The sequence below is a fragment of the Falco punctatus genome (genome assembly GCF_963210335.1).
Source record: "Falco punctatus genome assembly, chromosome: 14".
Lineage (NCBI taxonomy): Eukaryota > Metazoa > Chordata > Aves > Falconiformes > Falconidae > Falco > Falco punctatus.
Window position 1 is genome coordinate 19,627,454 of NC_137594.1, and position 18,966 is coordinate 19,646,419.

At 39.3% G+C, this 18,966-nt stretch overlaps 1 protein-coding gene across 1 annotated transcript in view; it reads right to left on the reverse strand.

The window, feature by feature from the left end:
- LOC308053505 (uncharacterized protein) overlaps nt 1-18,966 on the reverse strand; it is a 480,417-nt gene that overhangs the window by 421,523 nt on the left and 39,928 nt on the right. The window lies entirely within an intron of this gene.

Here is an 18,966-nt window from a genome sequence, read left to right on the forward strand (position 1 = left end):
GTGCTCTTTAACTGCTCTGTATAGCTTTAAAATACACAGCAAAGCCTACAGAAACAGGAGCTTAAAAGTTGGAGTATCTGGAGCACAACTCACTGGCCTACAGTCTTTGCTGCATAAATCTGTGCTGACATGGATGCGTTTCTACTTTTATCTGCTGGTGAGGACTCTCATCTCCACAGTGAAAGAAGGTATTCTTATCCAGAAAATATCACCAAAGTTAGGAAGGGGCTGAAAGGCAGTCAAATTCAGTACTAAGCAGTATCTGTTTGAGATCCATCAACAACACCCACATAAAAGCTGTTGTGCAGGAGCAAATAAGAAAAGTTGAATGCTTTGCCTAGTGTAATTCACTTCATTTATTGACTTTTTCCCCGTTCGTTTGTCAGTAGTTCTGAGATGCCTGGCATTCAGGATGATTTGTAATGTAAATTATATAATTGTACTTTCACATATTTTAACATCAAATGGAATGATTGACTACAGAATTTGAGCTGTCTACAGGTGGGGGTCAATTATCATCTGAATAATCACACTGCCACACAAGAATATCATGGCCATGGAGTGTGACATATTTTTATCTCTATGCATTTCAATGAAGTCAGGCTGGTACATAAAAGGTTATCACCTAGGAAACATATTTTCCTAAGCACAAGTTAAACATGCAAGCAAGATCAGCATAGATATTCAATTTAGCCAGTCAACCCTAACCTATTAATATTTTAACAAAATCCAGTGAGGATAATTTTTTTTCTTTGATCCCATTTCATTTGAGCAGCCTGGAAAGGGAAGAAAAATTAAAAACAAAATAGTCAAGCATACAGAATGAGGTTATGTATTAAGTGGGCTATTTAATGTTTTTGGCATATTATAGCCCTAGGGAAAGTGTGGATGGATTTAACAATCAAGATCTGTGTTCCCTGGGCCCACAAAGTTCGAGAAACATAAAATAATCTATACTTCCGAGCTGACAAATCTTACCTGACACTCTGCTTCATCTCACTGGGACTCTCTAGCTCAGCATTAATCATATGTTACAGGGAGTAAAAAGAAAAGTAAATCACACTAAACTGGAAAGTGAGATGGAAGGTCTTTGGTCAAAGCTTTTAATCAATAATATGTGGGATAATAACCAGGAGCTATTGTTTGAATCTTCAGATGTGAAAAGGTAGCAATGCAAAACACAAAGAAACTACAAACTGCTGCCACTTCAAAGGGGTCTGATGCAAACAAAACCAGCTTGGTTTGCCCTAAACCCCACCTTCCCCCCTTTCCCTTCCCAGTCCATTAGCAAAATTCTGTATTTGCGGACAAAGCTGCAATGCTAAATCCAAAGGTGCAATTAAAAGTGTCTCTCCGATCCTAGAGATAAATTCAAAGGACACAGTGGTATCATGCGCATTATTTTTTGGGTGTCTAGCGTGAGATCCTTTGCTACCCACTGAGATTCAGAGAATGTTCCAAAAAAAGTCTTATTTCTCATGTCAGACAATTCCCTTCTTTCCTGACTAGCCTGTCCCATACAATCACTACTAAGACACAGAACAGGTATTATTTTGCTCTGAATTCTGCCTCGTTGCCAAGTATCTCGTTGCCAAGTATCCTCATGCCTGTAGCTTCCCTTCCCTCCCCATACATTGATAAAAGGAAAAACAATAATGGTTTCGTTACTTGACTACTAAACACTGAAGAATTCTTTAGTTTATGTATTTCTTAGCTATTTAATTTAATTTGTGGTTTAAATTAGAATATGCAATCAGCTGGTAGAAGGTGGTATAACCAAACCAGTCTCTACAGGCTGAAGCCTCAGCCATTAAATACATGGCTGTGATTGATCTGACCTCCAGCTATTCATACAGCTCAGTTCATGACCTCTAACTTTCCTCACCCCTTCAATAATGTATGTAATAATATTTGGTTTGCTCGGTTATGAACAGGAGGCGGAGATGCTAGTCCTATCTCATACTTTTGTAATTATTATTATTATTTTAGGGGGTGGAGAGAGAGAGAGTTACAGCTCAGAGTGAAACCTAACCCAAATCCAGTTCAGGCTGTCCATTAATGCAAAACAGTTTTGAAACTGTGAATGGAGCTCCAGTAATTCCTCCACTGTTGCTCAGCAGGAGCTCAGCAACACACAGCTTGTGTGACTATGGTAAGGAAAAAAAAAAAAAAAAGGTCTCACAACCATGAAAACATTCAGGGACCACTTTCACAAGCAACCTTATCAGTGAGGCAATATTTTTTTACCGCTGAGTGTGTGGCCACATTCTCTTCCTTTTACTTTGTCTCTTTTTTGGAATACAAATACATTTTTTCTCCCTTTTTTTTTTTTTACATATGAGTAAAATGCAAGATACTTAATAATGGTCCTGCTCTGCAACAAAAGAGAGAGATTTTTCTGCTTTAGACACAGCCATATCTGTAGAGTTTATTTTTAAAATAAGCTCTTTTGTTGAAGTCAGAAACATCTTTCAGTGGTATCATTTCAACACATTTTAAACTGTTTAACATTCTGAGAATTTCTCACTTGAAATAAAGCAATAACCAGATTTTTTTTTTAAAGTTTAAATTAATCAAATTATATTTGAAGGGTTAAGATGGATTACTGGAAAAAAAGCTGTCTCCACTTTCAAGGACCTTTGGTTGGCTCATCAGCAACACCTTCTATCTTTGTTTCAAAACTCCGCTATCGTCTTCTTCTCATTAAACGCAGCGAAAACAGAGACAGTCCCAGTGCATTTAAACATTCTTAAAATGAAACCAGTTTCATGGCCTAATTAGCCCACAACTTTTTATTATTAGTTAAAAACAATTTGTAACAAATGGTTTCTCTGATGGCTGTGGACTTTTTCTCTGCTTATTGTAAATTTATAAGAAAAATTAATCCACCTTCACTACACCACTGCCTGACAGATATTTTGGACTGTTGTATCATACCAGCACCTGCTGACTCACTACAAATACTCCTTCAGAGTGCTTGTCGCTCCCAGCGTGCATCTCCTTGACAAACTGTGTTGGTGACAGTCAAATAATCTCTGCATTACCCCGGGGCCAGAGAAGATCCTGCTCACCGGGCAGGAGCACACCTCACTCCTCAGCATTATCAAGGCAAAACCGCCCTTTCTCTACCCTCTGGGAATTCCCAGCGTGCTGCCATTTCTGCTTTTTGGCCAGGTAGGTGGACCATTGCTATATATTCACAAATGCAGACCGACACTTTCCAGGAGTTTGCTTTTCCAGGTAACACCAAACCAGAAAAAAGCCACAATCTTCTGCAAGGAGTCATCGTTGGGCTTGGCTGGTTTGGGGCTTTGTCCATGTGGCACAGATTTCAGTCTGTTTTCAGTTCCTGCAACACTAGACAAATTTCCAATTCCCTTGCATGTAGCTGACACAGCTTTTCCTGACACCCAAGTTCAGGAAGGATTTGGGTCCTATACATTTTTTTGTTCTGTAAAATAAGCATAACAATGTCCTTTAAGTGTTTTTCTACTGATGGTAAGCAGAGAGAATTTGTAGGCATGCTGAAATGACTATGTGAAACACGAATTTTATTAATTTTGGTAAATTACAATGAGACATGAAAATGTCAAAACTGTGGCAATTCAGAAGCCTCCGGTTTTCAACAAAACTTGCACAGCACGACCCAGAGTGATTGCTTATGTGCCTGTACTCACCCCAAATGGTGACCCACCTTTCTCATTTCCTGGGGCTTTAACTGCAGAGTAAGTGACAGGCAGGAGATGATGCAGTCATTCCTGCAGTGATTTACTGATACCTGCAGACATCGATGTGCCCATGCTGCTTTATGCAATGGGATGTTGGGAAGCAACACCAGGGCAGGCACCCTCCTGCACAAGGCCCTTCCAGACACCTGCCCAGGCAGCCCTGCACACAGGCTTTGCTGGGCTGCAGTCGCCCTCTGTAGCATCACTGTTGCTAATTGGTTTTTTTAAAGGCTATGCAAAAGGACACAGTTTTGAAAACAGCAAGTTCTCAGCCACTTCTCCCTCTCTTCTATATGTACATGTTCTATAGTGGTTCCTATTACAGAGTCAGCGTGTCTTAACAGCTCTTTACAGAAATCTCCTTTAAAAAAGGAGCCATCATCCTGTGATGCTACATTATAGTGAAAGCTGGCATTTTCATGATAACTACTGTATATTCAAAGCCACCATTTCTTAATTTGCTAATAGATATCACTCCCTTGCAGCCTTGGTCTCATTTGTAAGAACTCCAGCCTGCAATGAACCAGTCAGGAAAGCACATTCGGGCGGTGGATGCAGGCAGAAAACTCAACAAGGTTTTCTGCTGGTTTTTATTCTACATAAAGGAATATCTAAAACCCACTAATGTCTCTGAAACCAGAAAGAACTGCTTACAATGAATAGATATGAAAAAAAAAAAAAATCAGTTTCTATATAATACAATAGGCTTTTGTATAACCTTAGAGGAAAGTGATAGTGCTGTCTGAATTCAGGCTCAGTGAAATACTGAAATGGTTAAATTTAATGGTGTTTCCTGTTCTAATCTCCACAGAACTGGACTAATGACCAACCCTTTGAACCTCCAAGTCTCCTAAGGTTTAATTTGTTATTTCTGAGGAGAAAAAAGAAGCATGAATAAATAATGAGAATAAGGGACACAGTGACCAGAGACAATTCACCAGTGTCATTTACATATACGGCAGTGTTCCCAATTCCTAGAATTACTCATTACCACAATACTACAGAAAAAATTAACCCAAACCCATGCTGACAGTTAAAATCAAGGGCTACTCTATTCCAAAGTTATCTTGAAAGGTTCACAATATTTTCTGATGCTATTTAAACTCTGTAACATTTGGAACATGGAGAGTTAACACAGACTGGAGAAACAAACAAAGTAATTAAGTCTGCAGTGTGTTATGAGTCAAAATTCACTTGGTTAAAGGGAAGGAAAAGAAATTGCTGAACAAAATGACCTGTAATATTTCTCAGAAAATATCTATTAGCAGGAAATAAAACTTTTACGAGAACATACCAGTTCTGACAATCCCTTTTGCAGGAGGGTTTTGTTAGGTATTCAACTGAATTTCTTTTTTCAAACCTAGAAAGCACAGCACTGTTGTGCAGTTCAAACAATTGTTCAAAGCGTGACAAATCTGGGTTTAAGTCCTTGATTCAGACCAGGGACTTCAACCTGGATCTTTCCCATCTCACACAACTGCACCAGCAATTAGGTTTTTGCTTATTCTGGGTTGGAACTATGCATCTCTTTTGATTTTTATTATATTTTTATCATATATCTTTGTTTCATCCCTGTAAGAAATTTTTGCTGGAGCAAAATTATTTGAAGATGGAAAAAGCGATTTGCAGGAAGAGGGAGCAGTGCAGTAAATGCAGTGGTAAAGCCTATTTTGCTTTTATTTAAATGCTTTGCAAGGCAGTGAAAAAACAGAAAATTACAATAGTGTTGTAGGAAAAAGGCTTTGCTCACAAAGCAAATTTTGTTCCTGAAGAGCAGTTTATTGCAATGTAGAAAGCTCACTAATTGGATTTATGACAGGGAAGAAGTGATGGTAAAAAGGAATAATGTGAACAGAGAAAAATAAATGCATATTAAATCTTACAGACACCTACACATCTCCTCTTCTTTCCTGAAGAGATACCAGGTACCCAGTGTTTCTAGATTTCTGTCAGTTCTTAGTTTACTCGCCAAAAGAGAGGAGGAGTGTGGTTACATGTGAAGTAAATAACCACATAGAATAACCTACAATCAGCACAAAGGCTTATCTAAGCTAATATGGAGATTGCTGTGTTAATCTCTAGAATACATAGCTGATGGAGACAAGAAGTACATTGTGCAAATGTGCTGCACCAACTTTTCTGGAGCTTAAGCATATGCTGAACTGCTTTGCTGAACCAGGTGAAATGAAGGATGTAAGAAATCCCTAATTGAAATACTCGAGCAATTTTAACAAGGCTCTCTTTAGACAGTATTCTGCAAATCTGGTATTTATTTGCCTCGCATACCAAGTCATCTATGCATTTTACCTTCCTTTACACACTCTGGCAGAATTGCATCACCTTCTAAAATCTAGATTTTCATTTTGAGGGTCGCTGTATTTTTACTGTTCAACGTAGGGCTGAATGAACAGCACAGTCAGGGTAATTCTGTATTATCTTGAGTTGCAGCGTAACCTATCTAATCTTGGCAGGCATAAATGTTTTAAAACACAGCTGAAATTCTGCAGACTGCTACTCAAAGAGTGTGACTGCAATAGTCACCTTGATATCCTGCACTTATTTCTCACTTTCATTTGGTGTCATAAAAGACCTTACCATCAATCATTAACAAGCTATTAACACATGCAGCTGATAAAAGCGTTCAAAGTCTGGTCAATAACAATGACGGAAATTTCTGTTTTACAGCTGGTTTAATCCAAGTCTATGGAGCTCAGGCCAGTTATTTTCTTGGCTAAAAAATGCTTCTCGGTTCTTTTGCTTTCATCTCTGCCTGTGTAACACGCACAGAGGCTGCGCTTCCTCATCTCTGCCCTGCAAAACTAGCTATTCCCTCTGCTGCCTCCCCCCCCCCCCCCCCTTCCCTTCTTAAAAGTAGTTTGCAAGCGAACGGAGCCAGGAAACAATTTCATTCAAATGCCATATGATTTTAATATGTTATTACCTTGTAGCAAAGGTGTTATCAAAGGAACAAGAAATCTCAGCTCAATTTGCAATTTGTAAACGCAATAAAATAGTGCTTATTAACAATAATGAACAAACAGGCTGTAATTTAAACAGCATCCTCCTAAACTGTTTCCTTCCAATTCTCTAAATTGCACCAAAACTCAGTCACGCTTCTAGAATGAATAAAGGCAGAAACAGCTTTGTCTGCCTGAACAAATATATATTTAGCATTTTGTAATTCACTGGTTTTGATCACTCATTTTGTTATATAAAATCTCTGATGTCATGAAACCTGAAGAGCCGCTCAATTAGCTCATTACTCTGCGTTACAAATGTCACTCCAGCTTTTGTGTGAGTGTGTGTGTTACTGATGATTTTGTCATTGCCCCCTGCTGCTAGTAACACTTGTCAATAATTGTATTTACTTGGTGATAGCTTCTTGCCCCTGTGCAAAGGAATTTTAGGATAGAATATATAGAAAATGACATGACAAACAAAACAGGCTCAGAAAAACATGAAAACACCTAGCCTCCATCTGCTTAAGTGTGATACACTTCAGAGCTCCCATTTCACATGTAAAACAGAGTATGATTTATAATTTATACCTAGTTGGTGCAATCCTCCTTGAAGAAAAAAAAATTCTTTGATGAAACACTGGCTTTATGCTATCATAAAACTATTGAGAAAATCACAGAGCATTTGGCAATTTACCTCTACTACAGCATCTTTGAAGTTTAGATATTTATATTTTATGCACTTTTCAAATAAACTGTACTGCTGAACACAAACACAAAAAAGCCTAAGTGTCAGTGCTGAAATGTAATTACAGCATTAGCAGCAGTAAACTACTGCAGATATTTACAGACCTCCAGCTAACAGTTAAGGCCCAGTTCTAATAAGATTTTAAACATTCTGGGTAGTGTGGAATTTATACATTTTCCTTGATTTATTTAAAATCTGTAGCACAAGAAAGAAAAATCAAAGAAAAAAGGCAGAAGCAATGCAGCTCCTAGATTCTGCAGAACCACCATTCTTGCTTAGAGCTGTGGTGCTTTTTAACAAAATTACAGCTTTTTGAGAGCATACCTGGGAACTGATTCTGCATCTCATACCTGTGAATCACCTCAATGATTAGCAGTGATTATGTGTAATAGGGTGAAATTCACGTCTGAATAAAATAACCTTTAAAGGTTTAAATTAGACTTCTGCTGGGTCACAGGCTGAGACTGCACAGAAATGAATTAGTGAAAAGCCATTTCAAATCTATGGGATTATTTATTAACATAAAAGACATACGATCAAGGAGCAAATAGGGATGTAGGGTGTTGAAATCTGCAAGGATCAGCCTCTTGTTCATATAGGAAAGCCACATGATCCTTTACTTAAATTCTTTAATTTTCAAAGCACCTGTCCTGTGATGTCTCAGTTACAATCCTGGCTGCTGTGCTTTAACAGGCAGAGAAGTCAGAGCAGTTTGTCTTTTGCTCTGACAGGTTCATCAACTTATTACAACCGAGAGAAATATGCACTCCTACTTTATTTTCAGTCCATTTGCTAAAGAAATGCATTGCTCTGGTGTGATACATTTCATGCTGCTGGCTAATTTCTAAGGCTTTGCTGAGTGGTAAGCAAAACTTTAAGAAAGGACCAGACAGGGGTGATTCTCAAGTATCTTTCCTTTTGCTTGTGACAGAACTAGTCAGAAGAGCTATTTGAAAAATGCCAAAATATTGTGGGTTGGTTGGCTTGATGAAAAGGGTTGTTTTCACAGAAATGGCACTTTAGAAAAGCATCAATTAAATTTCCTTTAGTGAATCAGCAGATTTGTGATGATGTTGGGACATCACATTTTAATATACTCATAGAATGAAGTGATTTGAATTTGCTTCTTTTCCAAACTGCCCAAAATAAATTATATATTTGCAGTGAAGACAACAAATACAAAATTAAAAAGATCAAAAGCAAAATTCCAAAGCTTTTTTTTAATGTGACTTTACAGTATTTTTATTTTTACTTTTTTTTAAAAAAACCCTTCAGACTAGGGGGTTGAAATTTAAAAAGTGGATTTTATGCAACTTAACTTGACTGGGTAGAGACGCACTCCCCTCCTTGTACCAAGAGGCACAATTCAGTCCGAAGCGGGGGTGAGGACAGCCCAGGGTACAGGCTCATTTCCTTCCACACGTGGTTGTGGTGAAGGGCTGGCTGCAGGCTGTGCTCCCGAAGGCGTGTTACCTCTGAGGCTGCTGCGAGGCTCTGGGCTGTGTGCCATCAGCACAATCGAGCTGAAAATGATTACATTCCATTGAAACTGTAGTTTGTTCATATTTTACAAAAACATCTCTTTATTGATACAAGGAGTCAGGCAGTAGCATACAAATTCCTGCTACATCTGGCTGGACTTTGATTGTACCATGTGGATCTCAGCCCTCCTGTACGGGATGAGATTCCCAAAGGGTCCTAGAGGACCCAGGCACACAATTCCTGTTGATGCTCAGTGGTGTCTGTAAGCTGGGTCATGTCATGTGATCGCATTAGGATGTCCTAAATTTTCTACCCTTTGTTTGGAAGCTGCCACCTGCTCAGCAGGGAGACTGCTTTTCAGGCTCTCCTAGTCCATAGCTACATGAAGTAAAACAGATTCACAAGTGCTTTCATTATGCTTTGAAATCTCATCCACAGTGCAAACTACTACAGTCCTTGCAAAATCGGTGAAACTCCTCAGAATTGTAATAACCTAGCAGTATCAAGCATTATAAGGCCAGCCAGTCTGGAAAATGAGAAGGTGAGTAACTCATAACCAGGGACTTTATACAAAACCTTTGCAAGTGTTTCAGCTTTTGCTTTGTGAGTCAGCATGCTCACTTACATCAAGACTGAAGACCACAAGAGAAGCCTTGCTGTCCAGATGAGAAATCTTTACAGAAGCGATCCATTGCCTGGTGAAATTGTGATGTTCAAAAATAAGCAAAAGCAATATAAATTTGTTAATTTGATGGGCAGCATTACAACAAGAGAAAAGATTGCATATGAAAATGCTGCCCCTTCTCCTCCTTTTTAAAGTTTTTTAAATATTAAACCCATCATTCATGCACTTGCAGCTGTTCCGCTGAACGTTTCAGCCTTACAGAGCAGCAGCTTCTGGAGCACACCAGGGATGGCCACAGCCACAACACCTGTACCTGGGCAGGCCACTGCCTCCTGCGGGGCAGACATCTGCGGGGCGATGACAGTCCTGGAGGCTGATGTCTTCATGGGAGATCAAAGGAATTCTTGAGGGGTCAGGAGAGGATGACATGAGGGTCGGACAGCCGTACTGCTTCAGAGCCTTTCAGGCAGGTGATCCACTTACACTGTCATTTTTGGTCTATGTCAAACAAGCATTTTTTCTTCATAAAGTGGCTCTGGCTCAAAAAATGCCTCCACGTTAAACCAGCAGCTTTTAGCAGAGTGCTTGCTGGCTGGGTTTTTATGTAAACGGGATCTGCAAGAACTATGAAAGGAGTCAATGTGCTCCCATTGGCAGGCAAGGGTTTCAGAAGCCTTGCAAGTGGGTGTATTTCTTTACAGGTCCTTACTAGTCCTCTATAAAGAAAGAATTTATTGATTGTTTAAAGTAACTAAGTGCTAAAGGACTTGTCTGCAATTACTCATTTCAGTAGAAACTGCAAGGATTTTCTCAGACTCCATATGCATTTCATGCCAAAGATTTAGTGTTAGTGATGATTCTTCAAGGCCTTTTTTGCTTACCCATCTATAAAAAGTCAATCTTAGTATGACATCTCCACCAAAAAGATGTTGCCAATTTGCTACCTTCTAATTCAGGTAAACCTCAGCCAAGTCAGGCTAACAGAAACCTGTCAGACAGCCCGACAGCTTACTGAACGCAAAGGCTGGTCCTGCTCAGCCTCTGCTACTTCACTTCCAGAGAAAGGGGTTTGTTAATTCCTTTTGAATTAACCTTTTGAAGCTACCTGCAGTCATGCTCAAGACCTAGGTTTTTTTAGCAAGTTTTTGGAAAGCCAACCAAAACCACCATTAACTTTAACACACTAAGACAACATTAACAACTAAGACATAGTATTTAAATATTGTTTGTGTGTTTATTTTATGGAGAATGTAGCCTTCAACATTATAAAATATAGTTTTATATTGGGTGGGAGGCAGGAGTGGGCTTTAAAATCACAGTCCTCTTCAAAGCTTTCACGGTTTCAGCATCCTGAGAACTCGCCATTGCTATTCAGAGATGTGCAACACTTTCATATGAAAACTCCAAACCAGGAAAAGCTCGTTTAGTTCAATTTAGATGCAATTTTAATTGAACCTGGGCTGATTTATGCTTTCAAGTAGAAGTCATAAAGAACTCATTGGTTGCAGCACAACTTCTTTTTGAAAATTACCATCTCCATCTTTCATCTCTCCTCCTGCTCGGTTCAGCTGGTTTGTGTGGTCTTTTCAGATCTTAAAACAAAACCAAAGTCATGGGGAAATAAAAGTAGCAGTTACTTTAGTTGAGGTTGCAGCCCTGCTCTGAGATCCTAACGCGAATTTATAAAAAAACTAGGTAGCCCACTGTGTGTGAGGAAGGGAGAGCTTAGAGTTATGTACCTGAACACTTTGAACTTACAAGAGGTTTTATTCAGGTGGAGAAGAGAGCTGCATTTCTGCCATTTACTTCATTTCAAAATAAATCCACTATCCAGGGTAGTAACGTAATTTTTCTTATACTGCTAAAAGCAAAGCGACATCTGAAAAATATTACTAGCCAAAGGCCAGATTCTTTAAATGTTTTTTTTTGTGAGAGCTAATACTATTATGGTTACTTATGTGAGTATTCTTGTCACAAGGGTGACAAGTTTAACTTACCCAGATGCGTTTCAGGGGAACTCTCTGCTAACAGTCACACAAGACAAAAGCTAACGCACAAAACCTGGTCTCTCACATCTCCAGCTTTCATTGATTTTAAATGGGTGCACGTGTCACTGGAGACAGGATTTGCCCCTAGCTGAGGACAACTATAATCCATACGCTAAGATGCTTAAATCATTTAGATCTTGAGTTTAAGCAGCCTCTTCTATCCGCACAGATCCATGCTGCTTTATCAGCTCATTGCTGCTCATTTCAGGATTGTAATTTCAAAGAACATGAGTTCTCCTTTGTACCCATTCCAATGTCTCTAATTTTTTACATTACCTTCTTTGCTTTCGTTTTATCCTCCACCTCACTCTACCTGGCAAGTTCTGTGACACAAACACTCAGCTAAAAAAAAAAAAAATCTGAGAAACATAGGGCATGCATAAGCAAAGACAACTGATCTAAGTCAGTCCTTCTGATGCTAATCTTACTGCAAATAATATGCAGGGTACATGAGAAAATGTCAAATCCACGCTACCTCACAATTGCTGGCTTTCACTCCAACTTGAAACTAATCCAAGGAAAAAATACAAAGGAAAGGCTGAAAGTTCGATCATTATTTAGAAAGTTTAAAAGACATAAAAATGTAGCTCCCTTGAAACTATGTTAGATGAATAATCACACAAACTCCCCAAATAACATCAGTGTCTACAGCTATTAAAGTTTATAGGTGCACAAAGAATGCAATTAAAACAGGTTATACTGAAATCAAATAATTCCTTCTAATTAAAATGTAGACAAATACCTTATACCACATGGAATGTTCCATATAATTATTCTTCAAAACTACAATTTTGTGATTAATAAAATAGATGTAAACTTTCACTGAAAAATAAACATTTCTGAAACGCAACAGACTTGCATCCAAACATCCTGCCAGAGCAAAGTATCGGTGTTTTTAACACAGTCCCATTCCACTGAAGTTAAAGTAAGGTGAGTGTCTCTGTTAAAATAAAATCATAGCACATAAACCGCTTTCAGTTTTAGCATCAAAGATGTGTTTACTGAAAACACAGAAATGTAAGGGAAATGAAATGGTGAAAAGGGTTGCAACAGTTTTAAGGATTTATTTTTAGAACTTTTACATTGGAGACCTAGACCTACTAACCATAAAGTCTAGTTTTCATACAGAGCACACAGCAGTGTTTCATCTCCTCTGCCAACTGGATGTTGCTGCATGTTTCCAATCCCTAGAAAGTTTTATAAAGGTAAAATGAACTTTACATGACTGCTCTCCTCTGCTTTCCTTTCCTTGTCGGGTCCCATCCTGAGCCCATCAGCAGCCACCAGCTGTGGGGGAAAGCGGGTGCTGCATGCTCCTGCCCCAGCATCGCGCCGACGTTCAGTGCCTGGCACTGCTCGCAGGGCAGTGAGCACAGCTCACTAACATGCACAGGATGAGGCCCTTAATCACTAACAGTTCCTCTGGAAACTCTAGCAGAGATAAAAAGTACAAAGACACTGTTGGTTCCAGTCCCCTTATTGAATTTTCATTGCTCCTTTTATTGTAACTATGAATTCAGTCCATAATGTCACGTGTTCTTTGTTCTCCAGCCTGACATACATTTTAATACCCAGCGCAATATCTATGCAAAGACTAAGTGTGTTCATGTGTAGGAGAGTTAACACTTCACTACAAACATGGTTATAGTTATAGATTAAAAGCAACGCTTTCAATGATTCTACAGCTTAATATTTCCAACTCCCATCTCCTTCTGAAGGTCCTCCTCCCCTCCTCCCCCCCCCCCCCCCCCCCCCCCCAAAAAATCTCCACGCAAGAAATGCTGAGCATACAAATTATGTCACTGACATCTGGAAAGAGACGTGACTACCCAAGTAAAAAATAAACCCAACGGAGGTCATGGCTTTAACAGACTGTCGCTCTATATTTAAACTGATTGATTCATACAAAGACATAATTATAGAGAACATTGGAATCAGCAGCTCCCAGCACTCAGGATTGCAGGCACAATCGTGTTTACAGGAAATGTGTTTTAAAGGCTACGTCTGGCATAAGCTAATTGATACACTCAATATTATAATACAAAATAATTTAAACTTAAATTGTGAATAATGCCTACTTATTTTCCTACCTAGATAATAACAACTTTCTTTCAACTATACATGATCATGTATCATTTTTCAGGATATTCTTTGCATAAAATCTATTGGTTATGCAAATAAAAGGCTTTGGAGAATAATGTACAGTAACTAATTTGTATAATCAGTTTCCCTCAATTCAGCGTGATAATGATATGTAAAGCACATCACTACAGACTGTCTGTGAAATGAATTCTGACTTAATATGCTAGTCAACTAGCCACTCGACCTTTGCACAGGCTCACTGTAAGAGGAGCAGAAAAACCCACACACATTCTTTCAATTTCTAAAGGGAAATTCGACTCTAGCCGTAGAACAAAGAAAGAAGAAATAGAAGTAAAAGAAAATCAAAGAAAAAGTGATTTGGATTCAAGGGGATCAGATGTTTCATTTATTGCAGGTTGGAGACCTTCAATCAGTCAAATGAAAGACACATTTGTATTAAAATACCTACAAGGCAGAGAGAAAGCCTTGATCAGGTGTATTAGATTTAAGTTACAGCTCTCTTGCTGAGAGATGTGAACCTACCTTCCAGTCTATCTGTTCTCAATATTGAAGGTTTTCTGTGTTACAAACATTAGATGAAAGGTAGCTTGCTTGCCTTCCCACGTATCTGCTGGATATTAACTGTACATTTGAAGCATACACTACAAGGAGATGTGAACTTAGCATGCACCACAGTCACCCATAGAAAGGGATGCTGAAACCATGTCAGGGATGTGACACAAACTGCTCACCAGCAGAGAGGCCGCAGCTCCATCGGTCACTAAAAACACAATGTTTCCAAAGGTACATGTCCTCTTTGCTTTAGTGGGAAATGCATAATTTGTACTATGACAGGGCTGTGAGCCCTGTTACACAGGTGGACAAAAGCTACACCACAGCAAGAACCCCTGCCCTGGTTCCTGCTGTGTGAGGGCAACAGTCTTTGGCCTGACTTCTCATTATATATTGTGCAGGTGATAACAAGCCATGTCCTGACCTCATTCCTTGCTTTTCACGCCATCCATTCCTCACAACAACTCCTTGAACCCACTGTGCTGGCCCAAACACACAGGAGAGCATTGAGGCTGAGGCAGAGGTCAGGTTGTCTTCACCTGCAGTCCTCAGATGGTAGTTTGGTTTAGATTATCTAGAAGATGATCCCAAAGTGCTCTTTATAGGTCAATTACTGTTGCTTGTAAAATACTAGACCAACATTATTCAAAAATATCTTACTAATGGGTTCTGCTCAGAGTAATTATTGGTTTTGATTAATCTTTGGCAAAGATCAGTTAGGTTCAGAGCAAATTTTCTGCAGAGACACAGAAGCTCCATTATTGCTGGTTACATCACTTATCTTGATTTGGGAAACTGTAGTCCAGCCCTTGCTCTGACTTACCCCAAGCAAGGATTGCAACCTGGATCCCTCCTAGCACTGTCAATAATTCCTGTCACTACAACACTGCCTCTTCTGGCAAGGCAGCATCTTCTCTCTACACTTTGTCCCAATTTAAAGGATTTACACTGGAAAAATTGTCCCTTAGCTTGCCGTGACTCACAAAGACCCTGCACACCAGCACACTAACAACCAGGAGTTACTCCCAAAGCAGATTTGCACGTATGCTCCAGACCCAAGTACTGGTCATTTCAACCTGAAGACAAGTTCTTTCCGCCATTATACAGAGCATTTCAGTAATTTAATAATGAGATTAATTCCATAGGTGCCTAAACTAGGTCCTTTGGCAAGAGAAACACATTACACAAATAAATCACATGTATGAGTTTTAGAGAGACTGTTTTACTGGGAAGCCTACTTCTGCATGCCGTTTCTCAGGCTTTACCCCGACGTACAACTATAGCATTCCAGAAAGCAAAACACCAAAAATACAGTCTTAACTCAGGCCTCAATTTTAAATATTAGCTTCTGATATCCAACTGCCTTTCTATACAAGCCACTATAACTCTGATCTCTGCTTTCATGTATGCATATCTGCAAATACTGCATAGTGGTATGAAAATTTAAAAGCCACTCTGCTTGTTAAATAAAATCTCTGTCACTGTAAAGTTTAGCTGATCTTTTCATTTATATACCCATAAATTCTCCATCAGTCCAGAAGAGGGGTTATTTTTCTTTTATTTCCTTACTTTTAATATTTTCTTTTGAAATAAAAATAAATAACCCCTCAATAACATTTGAATAATGGAGCATATCAGTGATACGTAGTCTCTGTTTTGGAGCTGGTCAAAGGGTGAACAGGCACAAATAGACAGAGGACTTCAATTAGGTTTATTTTCCTTTTATTACAGCTATATTTTTTGGATTAAACAGAGGACCTATAACAGTACGACTTCCACGGCTGAATGGGGGAAATCTACACAGATATTTGTATCCTCCTTACGTATGATAACACATCATACAATTTTCACAAGTGGATTACAAAGCGGCAGCCAGTACACAGCAGTACAGCTGATAGACTAAGATAAATTCTACATCTCAGATACGGTATTTCACATACAGTTAAAATCTGCTGAGAAGGAAAGGAGCTATAACGCAAAGCTCCCTTTTAAACAAAGTGAACAAAAGGACCCAATATCATGCAACGAATTCCACAGGGGCTTCATTCTTTTTATAGTGAAATCTCTTTCAGTGCATGGACATTTAGTGGTTTAGCTTGATATGTCTTTTTCCAATTACAAAAGATGAAAACATGCATTTCTCTGTCTAAAGAACTTTGTATTTGAGGTTAGAGGATGGGGCCATGGAAGAAGAACGTACAGATTCTCCACGGAGAGTACAGGGGTGCAGTGACCCTCTGTTATGTTCCGTTGTGTCTGAACCAAAACACAGGATGGTAGCAAGTGTACTGTCATGCCTTCAGGAACATGGTGCAATGAAAGGAGGTGTTATCAGCCTGCTTTCTGCTATCCATGTTCATACCATCTCGACAGTACCAAAGAACTATTACCCATAACTGGGTAACAAAAGGAGAGAAGGCAGACCATTGCTATTGCCCCCCCCCCCCCCCCCCCCCGCCCAGTTATAATATAGAAGGCAGTGGCATGCCACATAGAAAGAAAGAAAACAGATCGGTGCAGAAAAGCCAGCACACTCTCCCCAAGCCATTGAATAGGCAGCTCCTCATATGGCATGACAAAACTCATTTGGAAATAAATAAGGAAAAAAATGTGCTTTTCAATGAAGTGATGTGATTTCTCTAGAAGCCCATTGACCTCAATGGTGCATGGCTGAGCCCTGATATTGTCGTCACTAGACAAGCACCATTCTTTGAAATCCTTTGCAGCAGGACCCACTCTCATATCATTTATATGTCTTGACATTTACCTTCTGAGTGATTCTGATCCAAGCAACAGCAAAAGCAGCAAGATTGGAGCTTCATAAACCACCCCCAAAGTAGTCTTAATATTTCTTGAGAAGACATATTATTTTCACTCAATTTTATGAATATCTCAGTTAACACATTTCAAAAATATTTGAGTGTCTTATGAGGTGTTGTCCAGAAAATATAAGACTATCTGCTTACCAAACACCCAGTGAGGCAACTGTTTGCTGGTAGCCCAGAAACACCGTGCCCTAAGAAACTCCGACAGTCAACCCGGCTCCTTACCCAACTTTCAACCACACTTCATCAAAACATACACAACTATTCTGACGTAGCAGTCATTTCTCATGGGGAATATCACATAATATTTAAGGCGCTTCAGATTCACCACAGCAAGTAAAACCTGCCTTCTGTGGGGAAATCACCTAAAGACTGGTAAGTGATTAGTTATTTCAGCAAGTGAAAGATCGCCTGTGGTAGTGTCTACGATGGAGTACAGATCAACAGCAACCCCTGTCAGAAAATCCTGACATTTCTAAGGAGGGTTTGTGAAAGCCTTGCTTCTGAACTATCTGCAAGCAGCTCCTAAATAGATGTCTCAGCCAGCACTGCCTATTGAAGGCTACAGGAACTGTGACCTCCCCTTACATGTAGGAGAGCAAAAAAGCAGGTAGGAAGTGTTTTCTAGCAACCTTCTGGGTTTCAGCAAGGCCATTCAAAACTATTAGGAGATCATGGTTTTATACGGCTCAGTTTTTAGCAGGGAGTATGAAATCCTGACTCAAGTTCTATTTAAAAACAGAAAGAAAGCAAAGAAGAAAAGGTTTGCCTAAAAAGGAACCTCAGGTTTTTACTGTACATTTGGACTTCTTCCAACTCATGTTCAGCGCAGTGAAAACAAGATTGTTCTGAGTTTTTGGTGGCATAACCTACATTTTCTATCAGTTCACACATGAGAACATTGGCCACCTGCAATGAAGAGAGACATACGGACACTGGTGGTCATGGAGAGGAAAGCACTGCTGTGCTGTGCCAGTGCTGCAGCAGAGGTACAAGCTTGGTCCCAGGCTGAGGTTCAGGGATCATTGCCATTGCCTCCTCTCTCCTTGGACAAGCTAAGCCTGCCTGCTCCCACTTCAGAAGCGGCAGAATGTTTGAAAGGGAAGATTGTGCATTTGGCAACTTTGCTTGATTCTCATCTCAAGGGGGAAATCTGCTTTTACCCCACACGGACATTGATCGCTAGAAGGATGCTCTCATAAACAAAATGCTGGAGGCCATGTAATCTTCAGCCTTCCCTTTCTCCCCAGCTCTCAGCAAGCCAGATGTAATGCATGAAACCGCAGGGATGTAAGCTGGCAAAATGTCCTTCAGTGCAAAGGAGGTGTGTGAAAATACATCAACTACACCAACACGAACCTGCAATTCTTGCTAATCTGCCCACATGGTTTCAGGGTTGTAGTTAAACATTAAGGACGGAATAATAATTTTCTAATCACAGCCTGCCAAAACAGGGCAGAATGACAGCTCAAACAAACAGAATCCACCATCTAATCTAAGGTGAATCCAATTTCTTTTTTTTTTATTGAATATTAGAGATTTTTAGGAGACTGTAACCTGCCCTGACATATGCCTCCAATTTTTGGTAAATAATCACTGTCATCTTTGCTTTGATATAGAGATATGTGATAAGTAAGAAATATTTTCCAATTCCAGTTTGTTAAAGTGGAAGCCAGACTTTCATCCGTGCCAAATTGTTGTATCAGAAGATCATCTCAGAAATATCTGGAACTTCTTATAATCTAAGGGCTGTAGCTAGACAATGTTACCATTTCACTCGTGGCCATTTCAAAAACAAAATAAAATGAAAATTAAATAATGGTATCAGAACCTATGACATAAGGGGGTTTAGGTCAAAGCAAATTAATTTATATCTTAAAAATAAATAAAAGCCTTAC